We start from the raw sequence: 14,629 nt of genomic DNA, 5'->3' as shown, positions 1-14,629 counted from the left end.
AAAAATGGCAGCTTGGATTTTGATAGGGTTCTCATTGAATCTGTAGATAAATTTGGGGACTACTGCCATTTAAACAATATTAAGCTTTCCAATACATGAACACCGAGTGTCTTATTTGGGTCTTCTTTAATTTTTTTCAATGATGTTCTGTAATTTTCAGTGTACAAGTCTTATACGTCTCTTGTTATTTTTTCTAAGTATTTTATCCTTCTTGATGCTAACTTAAATGAAACTGTTTTGGATTTTTTCAGTTTTGGATTTTTTATTACTAGTGTGTAGAAACACAACTGATTTGTGCATATTGATCTTGTATCCAGCCACCTTGCTGAATTTATTATCTCTAATAATTTTTTGGTAAGCTCTTTAGGGTTTTCTATATACAAGATCATGTCACCTACAAATAGAGAAATGCTTCCTTCTTTCTTTCCAATCTGGGTGCCTCTTATTTCTTTTTATTGCCTAAATTGTTCTGACTAGGATCTCCAGTACAATGTTGAGTAGAAATGGCAAGAGTGGACCTCCTTGTCTCATTCTTCATTTTAGGAATGCTTTCGGTTTTTTCTACCGTTAAGTATGGTGTTAGATGTGTGTTTTTCATGGATGTCATTCATCAGGTTGAGGAAGTTCCTTTCTATTCCTAGTTTGATGTTGGTTTTACCACTGTATCTCATTCTTGCCCTAATACCTGGTGATACCAAAATCTATCAGTGCTTAGAATTCTATGGGTCAAATGGAGCTCCTCTCAATTGTAGACTCTCCCTCATACATTTTAGACTGTGGATTCCTCTGCCCTGCCTATGGCAGTCACTATTAATATAATGTAGTGTTTATGTGGAAATGTGAGACTTCAAAAAATATCACAATTTTTTATCAATTAGCACACATAACACACACTAACAATAGACTCTCTTTTGTTCTTCCCCTTTTCTACAGTGTATTGACTTGATACATCATAGTTTACATAACTTACTGCCTTCCAAAACTAACTTAGTCATGACTCCCTTTTTAATTTGCTATTTTTTCATTCTTTTAACTTTTTATTCATTGTCTTACTTTTTTATACTCTCATTTTCTTTAACCTGTTTTTTTTTCTCAACATTTTTTCAGTTCAGTGGTTTCTGTTAAACCTAACATTAAACAGAGTGCTATGGAAATCTTCATCCTTCATCCTTCATGCACATTATTGCATTCTGAGCTTGAAAGTCAAGACTTTTCTGGACTAGAAATCAGAAAGTGTGGTGTTAAGACATGGCTCTGGCACTTAAATTTGTGATCATAGGTGAATCAAGATTCTCTGAGCTTGGCTTTTATTATCTATTTCATGTGGTAGTTGTAATAACTGAATGAGATTTCATATACAAAGTTTCTATTACATTGCCTTGCATGATCCAGTGCTCCATTAAATTTTAACTTCCCTTTCTCAGCTACTAATATGCAAGATGGGTTTTATTCTTCTATGCATCTCTCTCTCTCTACTGAGTCATAACGACAGAATGTAAATGCATTAATTTACTGACTTACTGTTAACTTTCTTTGGCTTTTCTCCAGGAAACTTCAGAAGGTACTCTACAGCTATAGCTCGCATAGGTAAGTGGCAATAATCTTGCGTTGGGAATGAATCACCATTTGGTGCATTTTTTTCTTAGTCTTTAACACCTTATGGCTAACTTTAAGCTCATTGTAGCCAGGGTTTTTTGGCATGACTTAGAAACTCATTGTGAATATTCATCTTCTCACATTCCTTTTGTAAGATCTGTTCACCTCAGGTTTAATCTTTGTGTTAAACAAGATCGGAATTATCTTTGCGTCTCCAGCTTCCAAACTTATTCTCTTGGGAGCTCTGGTCAAGACAAGCTTTTCATAAGAGTAGTAGCTTAGTAACTACAAGCAGGTCCCGTGATAATGTGATTTCCTAGGTTTAAAATGTGTTTCAGCCTTTCCTATTCCATCAAAAGTCATTTTAGTCCTTTTATTAAAAATTAAATGCAAACTTTTTTATATTAAAAAATGCTCTAATTGTTTACCATAGAAAAAGTAGAAAACATGAGTAAGTATAATGAAGTGTGAATATTTAAAAATCCACTCATAATTTTACTATCTAATACATAATAATATTTTCAGATATTTTTCTATAGTTTTATACTTGATTCAAGTCAGTGAGTGGAAGCTTCATATGTCTGTGTGGACACCACCTAAATATGAAATATGTGTGATCAAATTGGCTGCCAAATATTCAGAAGATTTGGTAGAAGGGAGTGGCAGCCTTATTTTTCACATGCTTTTTAATACATATGCAAACTAATAACTCACTACTGTATGATGTGAATCAGGTTAGCTGTTTAAAATTCTTTCTTTTCTAATAATAATGTGTTGTTTATAACACATTTAATGGTTTCTCTTCAGTGCTCCTACAAAGTTCCTCTAAATAATAAATATTGTACTTGAGAATGTTTATAGCTAAATTCTCAGATTAAGTTAAATTTCACAAATGTGGCAAAGATCAGAACTGTGAGATAGGATATTTGCTGTCACTTTTGGAGGTTAACTTTGCAAGGTCAGGATATAACACACTATTTTGTTTCTCCAAAACAATCTCTTGCTAGTAGATGGATGGTGGAGACTGATCTCTAAAAATGAAAACCTCTCTTGCAGGTATAATGAAATGCCTCAATCTGATTTCACTGGACTACCTCTTCTATTAAAATACTTTATTAGTCTTTAAAGCACAGCAAACTGTGGATATTATCATATGTAAATTTTACATATCATGTATATGCGTACTATTTTGAGCCTAATTTTAAGAAATACAAACACTTGGGACCATTTAGCTTTCTTCTTCACTAAGTTAAGACTTTTTAAATCACTTTTTAAATCCTTTGACTATTTCTTAGAGTTAGGTAGAAAACCGCTTTCTTATCTACTCTGTACATTTAGAGTAGTGAGTCTCAACCTTGATTGCATGTTAGAATCATGGAGCTTTTGAAATCCTAATGTCCAGGATATATCCCAGAATAATTAAATCAGAATTTCTGGATGTGAGACACAGGTATATTAATTTCTTAGGGCTGTCATAACAAATTACCTCGAACTTGTTAACTTAAGCAATAGAAATGTATTCTCTCACAGTAGTCTGAAATCAAAGTGTTGGCAGGGCCATGCTCTCTCTTGAGGCTCTAGGGAAGGGTCCTTCCTTGTTTCTCCCTATATTCTGATGGCTGCCAGTGATCCTTGGCATTCTTTGTTTTGTAGTTGCATCACTCCATCTGTTGTCACATGGCCTTCTTCCCTGTGTCTCCTCTGTGTCTCTGTATCCAAATCTCCCTCTCCTTTCTCTTATAAAACCACAGTTAGATTAAGGACCTACTCTAACCCAATATGATCTCTTCTTAACTGGATGACATCTGCAAAGACTGTATTTCAAATTAGGTCACATTCACATGTAATAGAGGTTAGGAGTTCAGCATATATTTTGGGGGAACACAATTCAGCCCATCAGAGTAGGCACTAGTAGTTTTTTTTCCCCTGGGGGCTCTACAGCTCAGTAGCTAATGCAGAGAGACACTTCTTTCAGAAAGGTGCTTCTCAAACTTTAATAGGCATATGAATCACTTGGGGATCTTGTTAAAATGTAGATTCTGGTACACAAGTTCTGAAGTGAGGCCTGAACCCTGCATTTCTCACAAACTCCTAAGTGGTGCCAGTTGTATGGTCCATACCACAAGGAGCAAGCACTCAGAGTAAAGGCTTTGTAGGTTTCTTTGTAGCTCCACCTCTGGCTCCCCTTCTAGAGTCAGGAGCATCTCTGTGTTAAAAGTCTTTACAAGAAACTCCCATTAGGTTAAACATCTAGCTGAGGAAGGGATTAATTTTTCCTTCTGAATTACATGCTCTAGCCCTTGCTTCATCTCTTCTCTTTGTGGCAAAACTGAAATGTGAAAAAAAGTAAAAGTGTAGACACACAATGAACATTCAGGGAACATACTTTTTAAATGAGTGAGAGTTTCCTGGTAACCACTTTTAAATCACTCCATCTTCACTCTTCCTTTCCTCATCCATTCCCATAATAAAAATCAAGAACTTCCATTTAATTTTAAAGAGACTTTTATCCTCATGCTAAAATTCTAAAGTGCATTTAAACAGAACAAAATTCAGATTGACTAGAGATATAAATTGATATGGACAAGCCCTGCTAGGGTCGGTTTCACTTATCCTTCTAAAACAAATTTAAACTTCTCTAACTGGGATTAAAAATAACTAAGTGACATAACTTGCTGGGCACAACAAAAACATGAAATAAACTAATATTTTAACAGATGATTTTTTTTCCTTTTGGATCACAGATGTCATTTTTCTTTCATGTGACTCTTCTCTGAAATTTAACCAGAAATAATCTTGTGTTTATGAAAATAATATTGGCCAATTAAGGAGAAATCACAAAATCTACTTAAGAGACCTGTGAAGGATGCTGGCACATAGTCCTTTTTAGTTGAGCTGAAATATAAGACTTACCAACATGAAGAGTTGAGGTTTTCTTTCCTAAATTTTTAATTTTGAAATATGTCAAACCTACAATTTAATGAGTCGTATACTGAACACCCATATACATGTCAGCTAGATTCCTCTATTGTTAATATTTTGTCATATTTGCTGGAATATTCAAATCATCCAGCAAAAATAAAAATGGAAAGAGACAGATAAAAAAGACAAATATGACAAAATATAATATTCCAGCACACCCAAGAAATTTACCATATATAATAGTATTATCCAAAATACAGTCCATATGAAAAAAAAACAAACCTTTAGTTTTCCTCTTTATTTTCTATATAGCTGAGTTTTTCTTTTCTTTCTTTTGCTTTTTATTATTTTAAAAATTCAGGTTCCAACCAAGCATGTGCCATGGCATTAGTTGCCCTGTTTCTTTACTTCCCCTTATTCTAGAAGAGTTACCTCTACCCTCCCACTTCTCACCCAGGTCTTTTATGACATCGACATAAATCAAATGACATTGTATTAAATGACATATGACATTGACATATGACAAATTTGGTCTGTGGGAGCCCCTTCAGGCCAGTTCCTGTCCTTTTGATATGTCCCCATAATTGAGCGCTTCCTTAATTTTTGGCATAGCCCAAGGCTGTATTTTTGTTGTTGTTGTTGTTCTATATCTGAAATCAGCTATTTATTTCTCCAAGGAGCTCTGGAGTGAAGAATGGTATTAGAAATCAAGATCTGACTGCTAGGCATACTCACTGCAACCAAGCTTCATTGCCTCTAAGTCTTGTAAGTGGACAGAACTGAAGAAATGTAATATAAATAAACATCGATATTGATAATTCATACCTTAATTTCATGTCTTTTCCTTACCTTTACCCTTTGCATGTTTCTATTTTCCTACTGCTACAGTCAAAATTCTGGTCCCCCAAACATAAATGCATTTAAGTCATTAGTTCTGTCTTTTTTATTTATTTTATTTTATTTTATTTTATTTCATTATTTATTTATTTATTTATTTATTTTTTGCGGTATGTGGACCTCTCACTGTTGTGGCCTCTCCCGTTGCAGAGCACAGGCTCCAGATGTGCAGGCCCAGCAGCCATGGCTCATGGGCCCAGCCGCTCCACGACATGTGGGATCCTCCCAGACCAGGGCACGAACTCACATCCCCTGCATCGGCAGGTGGACTCTAAACCACTGCGCCACTAGGGAAGCCCTATTTTATTTTTTAAAAGTTTTATCAGCTTTATTGATATACAATTCACATCTAATACAGTTCACCCATTCAAAGTGTACAGTTCAATGGCTTTTTATATTCAATATCTACTGAATTGTGCAATAATCACCACAATCAATTTAACAACATTTTTATCACCCCTGAAAGGAAACCCTACATTCCTTAGTCACCCCCCTACCCTACTCGCCCATACCTCCAAGCCTTAGGCAACCACTAATCTGTTTTCTGTCTCTATATATTTGTCTATTAGGATATTTCATATAAATTGAATGATACAGGGCCTCCCTGGTGGCGCAAGTGGTTGAGAGTCCGCCTGCCGATGCAGGGGATACGGGTTCGTGCCCCGGTCTGGGAGGATCCCATATGCCGCGGAGCGGCTGGGCCCGTGAGCCATGGCCGCTGAGCCTGCGCGTCCGGAGCCTGCGCGTCCGGAGCCTGTGCTCCGCAACGGAGGAGGCCACAACAGTGAGAGGCCTGCATACCGAAAAAAAAAAAAAAAAAAATTGAATGATACAATATGTTGTCTTTTGTGTCTGGCTGCTTTCACGTAGCATGATTTTTCAAGGTCCATCCATGTTGTAGCATGTATCATTACTTCACTTCTTTTTATCAACAGATACTAATCCATTGTATGGATATGCCACATTTTATTTATTCATTCACCAGCTGATGGTCATTTCATTCTTTTTTAGTTTTGGTCTATTATGAATAATGCTGTTATGAACATTCATGTACAAGTTTTTGTGTGGATGTATGTTTTCATTTCTCTTGGGTATTCCACCTAAGAGTAGAATTGCTGGGTCATATGGAAACTCTTTGTTTAAACTTTTGAGAAACTTCTAGAATGTTTCCTAAAGAGACTGAACCATTTTACATTCACATTAACAGTTTATTAGGGTCCCAATCTCTCCACATTCTCGACAACACTTGTTACCTAACTTATTGATTCTAGCCATCCTAGAGGATGTGAAGTGGTATCTTGTGATTTTGATGCACATTTCCATGATGGTTAATGATGTTGAACATTTTTTATATGCGTATTGCTCATTTGTATTTCTTCTTTGGAGAAATGTCTATTCATATCCTTTGCTCATTTTAAAATTGGATTAGTTGTCTTTCTATTACTGAGCTGTAATTGTTATTTTTATATTCTACATAAAAATCTCTTATCAGATATATGATTTGTAAGAATGTTCTCCCATTCTGTAGGTTGGCTTCTCACTTTCTTGATGGTGTCCTGTGAATATATGTGTGTGTGTGTATATATATGTACATATACATATATAAATACACATATATATATCACTGTGTTCCAATGATAGTAATAAATACACTTTACTTTCAAGTTCCTATAGAGCATGTAGGGAAAAAAAAGACACTATGTATGATCACAAAGAAAACTTCAATAAATAGCAAAAAGTAGCCACAATTCAGCTAATGATCTCTGACAAAAATGCAATAAAAGTAGAACAAAATTTTAAAAAATAGCCTTTCATCCTGTAAATATTTTAAATATCTCTATTAAATAACTCATAGGTCCAAAGGAGATATAAAATCCAAATTTCAGAATGTTTAGAAAATCATAATAATAATGCTACATGTCAGAAACTATGGAATATTGCTAACACAATAATCAAAAGGAAATTCATCACCTTAAATACCTGAATAACAGTAAAGCTATAATACATAAATTAAGCATGGTGACAAAAAATAACAACAAAAATAAACTAAATATGGGGAAAAATTAAAGCAAAACTGAGTTATAAATCAGAAAACAAATAAAATTTTAAAACATTTTTTGATCTTTTCAACAAATGGTAATAAAACAACTGGATATCCACCTGCAAAAGAATTGGGATCCCTATAACAGATCATATATAAAATTAACTCAAAATAGATCAAAGATCTTAATGCAGGAGCTAAAACTATAACACTCTTAGAAGAACATAGAGTCATAAATTGTTGTAACCTTCGATTAGGCAATCATTTCTTAGTTATGGCACCAAGAGCATTCTCAACAGAAGAAAAAGTAGATAAATTGCATATCATCAAATTTTAAAGCATTTCTTTTCCATCTTTTAATATACACAAAATGTTTTCAGAATTACTACATCATGACCATGATCAACAACAAATCAACTAAATGTAGTTCAAGATGTCTTTACTGTTCTTTTTGTCTTTAGATTACATCCTCCTAAGGAGGCACAGTCAGAGAACCATATTCAAAAGTTGTTGAGGGCCTCCCTGGTGGCGCAAGTGGTTGAGAGTCCGCCTGCCGATGCAGGGGATACGGGTTCGTGCCCCGGTCTGGGAGGATCCCATATGCCGCGGAGCGGCTGGGCCCGTGAGCCATGGCCGCTGAGCCTGCGCTTCCGGAGCCTGCGCGTCCGGAGCCTGTGCTCCGCAACGGGGGAGGCCACAACAGTGAGAGGCCCGCATACCGCAAAAAAAAAAAAAAAAAAAAAAAAAAAAAAAAAAAGTTGTTGAATTAATATTTTTTCTCTGTGATTAATGTAATCAATTTGATATAAAGCTAGATTCACTTAGTTTTGTTTGTATTTAATGCTTCAGTTTGTGTTTAGGAATATTTTTGATTTAATTTTCTGTTTTTTGACTATGTATAGCATATACATGGTTGAAAAGTTAAAATTATATGGGAGAGTATACTCAGAGAAGTCTCACTCCCATCCCTAACCCTTTCAGTCCATGTTTACCCATCCCTTGTAGGCAACCATTTTTATTATTTCTGGTTGGTCTTCTCCATGTTTATTTTCAGAAAAAATAAAAAAAATACTTAAGACACATACCCATTTTTTCTTATTTTCCCTTCTTTCTTACACAAAAAGTTTATGGACCCTTGTGTGAATCTTTTCATCTTTTCCACAACTTTTTTATCCTATCCCTGTTCTTCAGTATACATTTTCCAAACAAAAATCAACAAGGTATTTAGAAGCTTGTTAAAGCACAGAAATCTTTAATTCATAAGATACTTTTACTAACATATCATAGAAGTTAGAAATCATCTTAAGAAAGACTTATTCCCACTGTGCTGTTTATATCAGTCATCAGGAGAAAACCAGGACTTTCTCAGCTCTTATTCTCAACCCCATCAAGCTCCTCACATCCCCCTTCTGACCTTATTCCATCCCTCCCAGCTCCTAAAACTAATGAGTTGTACTTTCTGAAACTCAAGGTCAGTTTTCAGCAAAATTCCCTCATCATCAGAACTTGTTCTGAATGTTCCTTCCAATTAAAACTGAAGTTTGGTTCTAATATCCAAGTTTGGTACCCTTGTACCACTGGGTTTAGAGGTGGGGTGGGTATCTTCCTTGCTCTTTCCTTCCAGAAATCCACCATCATTGGGATTCATGTCATCTACTACCTCTCCTTGTTGTAGACATCTACCAACCTCAAAGTAAATCCCCCTGTTTCCTTGAGTATTTTAGCTTATAACTAATCATTTTATTTCTCTCATGCTTTTAAAATGCATTTATAATGGGAGAAATTCAGGGCTGCATTTGTATTCAGCATGTATCATGTTTGGAAGTGGACTTAATGCCAATTATTGGTCAGTCTCTCAGGAGACTGTGTATTTCATTATTTTAAAAGCTGAATAATTAGAAAAAACTGTCAAATTAATTTGGACATTTAAATAGTGGGACAGCATCACTCATATTACAATACAGAAAATTACTTTATGTTTGAATATTGAATTGTAACAGCAAAAAATAGTTGACTGAGATAAGCAGAATAGATGGAATATAAAGAATTGGCTGCAGGCAAGAACTCATGTTTTTATTCTTTCCTGAGAGAGAACAATGGGAGAAATTGATGAAGACCCAGAGGTAAATACAGATAAGTAAAATGTAAGTAGACTGTAGATGTCAATTAGTCTTACAAATTTGTGTGTGTGTGTGTGTGTGTGTGTGTGTATTTCATATATATGCATGGCGTTATCTGTTAGTATTTCACAACCTACTGTCAAGGAGTTTAATTTGTATTCAAAGACTAGTTTACATTTTCTAAATTCAAGAAAGTTTCAGGTCTGAGAATTTATATTGATTTAGAAAAATTATTTTAATTTCTTCTCTGAAGAATTGATTCCAGTAAAATCTATACCAGTGAGATGTCTGTAACATAAATTAGCTCAAATGTTTCTTCTTGATCAAATATGACAGGTCTGTGGACTCACTGTTGGCTAACACATAGACAACTTACCATACAGATTTAAAGGAATTTCTTCTTATTTGGAGAATTTGTGAGATGAATGATGTACTGGACTCCATTTTTTTGTATTTATTCCAGAGGGATGAAAATTTTGCTGTATCAGGTTATGATTCCTTATGTTACTATTTTAGAGGCTTATTTAACACAGTAAGGAAATGTAGGAAGTGTTTAATTTTCCTCCTCCTCCTCACTGTACAGACTACTATTACATGCATAGACCAGAATTTGTAATCCCTAGCCTGATCCCAGGAATCTTCTTTAAGGTGACTGCAAGTATGACTGGGTTGGTGTATAAATCTTTAGAGTATTTACACCAAAATATAAACAACTTTCTCCCTTAAATGTGGTAAGACAGACATGGTCAACATAGATGAGTAACTTCATTTACTAGACTGGATAAACAGAACTAAACATCTCCTAAGCTAATATACACCACCTTGTATTTTGCATTCTGTCCAAAAGAAGGCTTTAGAATATGTGTTGTTCCAGAATTTCTACTAGGCTTATCTCCTTGAGAGTGGTTGAAGCAGTTTCAAGCTCTTCTAGCCCTAAATTTTTGGCCAAGACATTTAACTCTTGAAGGTAAATATTACTGTTCTGAAAGCTAGTTTTTCCTTGATATTTGGGTAGGAAGAGAACTTGATGAGATGGCATCAGTGGTAAAATCCACAGCTTATGAGAGACCTGCATTTTAAATCCTTTCCATAAAATTGATAAGCATTTGTTGGTTGCAAGTGGCAGAACTCTGGTCATGTTCATTTAATAAACACAAGAATTATTATTGACTTATGCACCTGCAAAATGCAGTGATGCATCTGACTTCAGGACGATTGGATCCAGAGGCTCAAATGTTAACAAGAAGATACTACCTGTCCATCTCTAGACTGGCTTGCCTTTCTGTATATTGGCTTCATTCTGAAATAAATTCTTCCTTTTATGGTAGCTACCAGCAGCTTCAGGCTTATTACCTTAGCAGCCCCAGTGAAAAGAAATAATTTTATTATCAATAATATCAAAAGCTCATGCATGTTCCTCATTGGCCCTGCCTGGATTATGTACCCATACCTGAACTAACCATTTTGGTCAAGGAGATGGTGTCCTCATCAGCTAAGCCTAGATCATCACATTACTAGGTGTGGGAAGAGAGGAGTTCCTTAAAGAGAGCATGGCCAGTCAAAGGCATAATATAAATTTATCTTTAATTCATTGCAGCATAAAATGAATTGGAGCTGCTCTAATACATGAATTCTTTAATTTGGTCTAAAGACAAATCAAACAGTCCCCTTTTCAAAAGAGTAGCTTCTGACTTGATCAGCATAACATATAACCATCTTTAATATTCAGAGCTCATATAGATTGATGCTTACTCCTCAGGCTGCACAATGGAGCCAGACTTCTGACCTTATACAGAAGTCAAAATGGTAAAGTATATAACAACATAAATATATAAATACAAATAACTAGATGGATACACACATTGGCATATATATTTTTATATATATGTATATACATATAAAATTCTAAATAAACATTTGTGTGATACGTTATAGTTTACAAAGACTGTTTATATTATCTCTTGGAAGCTCTTTGGCTCATGTGATTTTTTTAAAATTGTCCCAGAAATAAACTCTAGAAACACTCAGACCCTTTTTGATTTCTATATTCTGCTCCTTATGCCTTCTACATCATCAGGATACATTTTGTCCATAACTATTAGTTCTTCTGAGATGTACTAAAGGATACTTAGTTTTTAGTGTTATCCGTGTTTCATACTTTACAAAGCTCATTCACTTTCATTATTTCATTAGTTCCTCTCATAACAAAAAGCATATGCAAGTCTTCTCAACAATCATTAAACAAAGAACTCTCCCAACACTGAGTTACATTCAGTTTTGCATAACTATAAAATAAAATTATCTTGTTCCTCATCCTTGCTGCTACTTTCTGCAGAGCTTTGTCAAATAGAGTTCCTAAACTTCTGTATTATAGGCTTTCTCATAGTCAGTTATACCCACAAAGCCTGAGTAGGTTTAGATAGCCCACTATAGCTTCCTTGGATATCTGTCTTCCTTTGATGCCTTTCTTTCTATTATTTGTACTGGTCTCAAGGTCTATCCATTATGTTCTGGTTGCTTCCATTGTTGGTCCTTTTGTTTTTGGTATGTTGTCTAGGTCAGCAGAGGCCCATCTACTCAACAAGATGCTACAATGAGTCAGGAGGAGGCAAGGACAAAGCAGTCTCTTGGGAAAGAAGGATCACCTTGAGCAAAGGTGAAGGACACTGCTCTTGTTATTACCTGAGATTAAGTTGGGGTGTTATCGAGATGGAATTTAACTAGGGGCTCAGTGATGCTCAAGTTGTGTTCCAGACCAGAGCTAAGTCTCTCAAAGGACCCACAGGAAAACAGATGAATAGAATCATGAAGAATTAGATGATTACAGTAGTTGTCCTAGAATATTCTTAAACAGTTTTATTGAGTTACAACATACTATAAACTGCATGATTTAAAGTGTACAGTTTGATAAACTTTGACATGCAAATCACCACTGAAGTTAACATAATATACATATCTATTGTTCCAAAAGTTTCATCATATCTACCATAAGTAGAACTCTCTCTAAGAAACCTATTCCTCTATATTTTGTCATACATTCCTGTCCAGAGATAAATCTGCAAAGTAAAAAGTGAATGTTGATTATGTATGTTTCTTTCACCACTCGGAGGGTCAAGGCTGAGCCAAGGCTGCATGCCCAAGTCAGTTTATTATACCCTCTTTTATGCACACATGACCTTTACCTTGGTTTACATAGATATACATTGATTTCTCTTCAAATATTTTAAAAAATTTGTAGGTTTATTTGGTTATGTCATAATCTCTCTTTTCTTTTGGGCTTACTTCCAAAAATTGTCTGTGGAACTGTCTTCTAAATTTTAATTAAGAGTACTTTTTGTTTGGGCCATAAATTAAAATGTTCTGAGTTTCTTTTCCCAGTGTCAGTTTCAAGGAAGGCAGCCAAATGTGAAGCACTACCAAAGAGATAGATTCTCTATAAATGCCTCCCCTCTCTCTGTAGTCATTGATGTAGAACATAGATTAAAGAAGTGTTAGAATTAGAATGCATCTTCAAGAGATAGTTGATAAGACAATGAGGAAGTCATTAAAACACCCCAAAGGGCAAGGCTACTTGCCTAGCGTCACACAGCTAGATAGCGGCAGAGTACTCATTCAAACCCGGTTGTCTTGACTTTTAGCCTCATGAACTTGCAACTGTAACTTCTCTTGCTTGCCATCTCTCAGGACTTTACTCTTTAAGATGAGATGGTAAGATGTAGATGTAGATAACAGCTTTTAAACAAAGAAGTCTTTATATATATATATATATATATATATATATATATATATATATATATATATATATTTAAAGGCATCCCAGAAAACTAGAGATAGGACATTCACTTTATTGGAAGTTCTTCGGCACTCAGTAAATACTACTATCACTACTACTACTACTACTACTACTTCTTCATATTTATTGAATGCTTACTATATGCCAATAAATACTTTGAGTAGTTTGTATGTACTGATTCATTTAATCACCACAAAATCATGTTGTTGAAACTTGGGCACGGATTGGTCAGGTAAGTCTTCCAAAGGATCAACATGGGTTTTGGAGGAGTATTTTGGTTATTATAGTTGAATGAAGCCAACTATACAACAATTTTATGTGTATAGAGATTCCTCTCACCCGTAAAAGAAGATTTGGAAGAGATGTTCTTAATCTGTGGTCAAGGGGTCAGATTTAGAAAATCTCAGAGCTCCCTAAAATGGTAAGGATGTGTTTCACAGATCAGAAGGGTGCAAATAGATGGAGGGAGTGGGAACAGGGTAGGGTAGTATCAAACCAACTCTGGGCCAAGCATTGCTCCAAAGGCTTTTCATATGTTGTATGCCTCACAGCAACCAGCAAGATAGGTATTATCATTCATACTAATTTATTTTTTTTCAGATGAAGAGTCTGAATTTCAGAGAGATTAGATAATGTGATTAAACCACCCAACTAGAAGAGACATAGTTAGAATTCAAACTATTTCAAATTCTCTGCTGTCTCTATACTATTCTTTCTTTTTCTTTGGGGGACCAGGAGGTGAATAGGAAAGAAAACAAAGAGGGGAAGAGAAGAAAAGTGAAGAAGTGTTCATAGGACAACCAGGTACTTAGGGCATTCTGTACATTGTATTTTACCTTCCAGTCTCAGGAAGTGATGGACAAGAGAGGACCAGGAATTGCTCCTGTAAATCAGAGACCTTATACAAATTGAGAAAAAAAAAGTCAGGCAAAAGGAGAATACTTAAGGTGGTATAGAAGCTAGAGACCGAGGCATTTAAAGATCATTTGTGGCTAGAGAGCTTTTCTGTAAATTCCACTGATTTCAAAAACAGCTGGTGTATTCTTGCTACAATGACATCTTACATTTGAATGGCAAAAAATATTTTAAATATTTAGGAAGACTTCACAAGCTTTTTCTCACTTGATAATCTTCAAACCCTTGTGAAGGGTATGGGAACATCGTAACTCTCCCTAAACCCCTCTGCCTCACATGCTACCACCCCCACCCCTCCAATGCCAACTCCCTCCACTTCCCCACACTCCAAAAACACAGAATCAC

Source organism: Mesoplodon densirostris, chromosome 7, assembly GCF_025265405.1.
Source record: "Mesoplodon densirostris isolate mMesDen1 chromosome 7, mMesDen1 primary haplotype, whole genome shotgun sequence".
Lineage (NCBI taxonomy): Eukaryota > Metazoa > Chordata > Mammalia > Artiodactyla > Ziphiidae > Mesoplodon > Mesoplodon densirostris.
This window is presented reverse-complemented; position numbering follows the sequence as displayed.